General features: G+C 56.2%; 1 protein-coding gene across 1 annotated transcript in view; it reads right to left on the minus strand.

The window, feature by feature from the left end:
* LOC105534616 overlaps positions 1 to 3157 on the minus strand; it is a 10719-nt gene that overhangs the window by 7362 nt on the left and 200 nt on the right. The gene's annotated exons all lie outside the window — the stretch shown is intronic.

Below are 3157 nucleotides of genomic sequence, written 5' to 3' on the forward strand. Positions count from 1 at the left end.
TCCGTGAGCCCACTGCCTCCCTCCTTCCTGGGTGGAGCAGTGGACTCCTGCCTTAATCTCCAAGGCCCGGGTACTCCGCATCACAACACTCCTTTCTGCCGTATGTGCAAAGAGAGACAGGCGAGTCCGAGATGGAGGCAATGTGACCACACGTGGCACTGACGTCCCCCAAGAGCAGATAGAGTGAGCGTGTGTCTTTGAGGCCATAGGGGGCGATGCCCAGACGGACACTGATGGACGTACCCTGACGCCACCTCCCTTGCACCCAGCAAAACCCAATCCTTTGGTCCCCTGACATCCATGGCAGCAAAAAGATTCAGTGCTTGCAGGCACTTTCCTCAGGAGCAGAGGAACTGGATGGCCCTCAGGAATGAGACAGAAAGTGTAGGTGGGATACAACACCGCCTTTTCTAGAAGGCAAAGGTGAGTCACGCTGGTGTCCTCTCCCGCTCTTCCTGGACCGACCACGCAGCCAGCAGTTGGGACATGGAGACCAAGGGAGCTTCCCCGCCCAGACAGGTATGGAAGCCCCGAGCTCCAGGATCATCACACCTGCCCAATCAACCAGAAATAGGTTTGCAGAGGGTAGCAATCATGAAATGGACCCCCACGAAGTTTGTCCCTGATAGACTGGGAAGTGATCTTTGTTGAAGACACTGAGCCAGACGAAGAAGCCTCAACACTTGTCCAAAATTGGGCAGACAGAGCAAGAGGGAGGACAGAGCAGAGGCCAGAGCCCAGGCAGGATACTGCAAGTGCAACCATCACGGGCAGCCGGGGAGAAGTGCAAAACGGGTGACTTGGACAGAAAGGCCAGCGTTTGCGTGACAGAGATGCTTGCCCCATGTCATTGCCAGTTTCCTTCTCCGTCCCTGTGTCGAGCTGTGGCTAGATTACTCAATGAGGGCGGAGGGCGAAAGGAGTGAGAACCATCTTCTTGAAGGTGTGTGGGCACCCTCCTGCGGGTGGACAGTGAGTACCTGGGAGGCCTTTGTCCTTGGCTGGGGTGTGGTCCTCTGGATCCTAGCAAAGAGGCGGCTCAGAATGGAAAGGGGATGAAAACACCGTGGGGCAGGCCGGAGACTCGGAGCCCTGATACCCAAGCACTGCCACGGAGGGCTCCTTGAGCCCTCCTTTGCCAAGCCTCAGGGACAAGTTTCTGAGACAACTGTGGGAATCACTGTGATGGGAGAGTCAGCTCGCGCTTCGCGCATGCATTGGCTAGTCCGACTCGCGCTCTGCTCCTGGAAGTCAGACTGTGGCCCCTTGAAACAATGGCAGCTGCGCGGCTGCAGGGGGGCTACTGCTGCAGCCGCGGTGGCGGCTAGATCCGGGGTCCAGTAGGGGACAGCGTGGGAGAGGGGGCCGCGGGCGTCCCACGGCCAAATCCTCAGGAGTCCTGTCTTCAGGACCTCCTGGAGCCGACTGCCACCGGTGGAGGGGGAGCCTCAGGGCGCCTACTGGGGTCTCAGGACTCCTCTTCAGGTGCGATTTTGGACCCCTCTGGGTGAGAAAGAGGGCTCACCGCATCTGGTGAGGCAGGCAGGGCCTTGCTGCAGCGCAGAATGATCCTATAGGCCTCGAGGCGTGGTGTCAGCTGAAAATTCACTGACCCATGAGCCCTCTGCCTCCCTCCTCCTTTGAAAGAGCAGTGGCCTGCCCGGCTTCTAAAAGCCCTGGGGCTCCTGCAAGCCGACATCGCTTTCCAGGACAGGTGCACACAGGGACAGGGGCAAATCCGAGGTGGAGCCAATGCAACCACACGTTGCACTGGTGTATCCCAGAGCAGATGGGGTGAATGTGTGACACAGAGGGCATATGGAGCAATGGCGAAACAAACGATGGTGTCCAGGCATGTGCCTAGTGGAAGAGGGGCACAGGTGACCTTTCCATCAATGCCAAGGAAAATCAAAGAACACCTGGGAACCAGGAAGGGGTCTGTGCGTGAGCCCAAGCCACATTTTGAAATGCCTGCCAAAGGAGCAAAGAGGTTTCTGCAAAGTTCACCCCACTCCTGACACTCCACCACCCAGGTAGCCCCGAGGCAATCTCCCCTGCGCCCAGCCCCGGGCCCAGCCCAGTCCCGTTGGTTCCCCGACATTCCTTACAGCCAAAAGATTCAGTTGTGGGATGCAGCCCACCCAGGAGCAAAGGAGAGGATGTCCATCAAGAATAAGACAGGAAGTGCAGAGGAAAGGCACTTTCCTAGAATCCGAGGCCAGTCACTGTCGCCTACCGCTCATTCTAGGCAAACTACTCAGCCATCAGGTGAAACATGGAGACCGAGGGAGCTTCCCTGTCTGAGACAGGTATGGAAGTTCAGAGGTCCAGGGTTGTCAAAACTGCCCAATCAACCAGAAACAGGTTTGGAGAGAGAAACGCTGATGACACGGATCTCCACGAAGTTTCTCCCTGATGGACTGGGAAGTGTTTTTTGTTGAAGGCATTGATCCAGACCAAGAAGCACCTAGACCCCTCAAAACAGGGCAGACAGAGCAAGCGGGAGGACAGAGCAGAGGCCAGAGTCCAGGCAGGATAACGCACAGTTTCACCACCACAGGCATAAGGAAAGGAGTGCCAAACGGGTGAGTTGTCCAGAGAGTCCAGCGTCCCAGTACAGGGATCCTTGCCGTGTCCCCTTTCCTGCTTCTTTTTAAGATTGTGTGGTGATGTGTAGTTTCATTTCTCAGAGAAGAGCCACGAGGAGATAGAACCATCTTCTTTGACTTCGGTTTGCTTCCCTCCTGCAGGACAATGAACTCCTGTGAGGCTATTTGTCCTTGGCTGGAATGTGGTCATCTTGATCCTAGAAAAGAGGCCGCTCAGGATAGGGATGAGATTTCAATTTCTCTGGGACCGATGCGTCTCCACACGTCGTCGAAGCCTTCACAAACCCAAAGTGGAACCCCCGCGAAAAGGACTGACAACCCGCCACGTGACGCAGCCAGAGACGCAGGAAAGAGGCTCACTGAAGACAGGCAGACATGCCAGAAATCGCTTTGTGGTGCACAGGGCACATTCACCCCAACACTCACTCGCACACGGGCGCACAGACAGAGAGACAGAGAAAGCGAGAGAGACAGACAGAGACTGAGAGACAGAGAGAGAAGAAAGAATGTGATACACACCCACAGACACACAGCAGTGGCACAGAAAC

The sequence above is a fragment of the Mandrillus leucophaeus genome, unplaced genomic scaffold, assembly GCF_000951045.1.
Source record: "Mandrillus leucophaeus isolate KB7577 unplaced genomic scaffold, Mleu.le_1.0 Scaffold137, whole genome shotgun sequence".
NCBI classification, from domain to species: Eukaryota; Metazoa; Chordata; class Mammalia; order Primates; family Cercopithecidae; genus Mandrillus; species Mandrillus leucophaeus.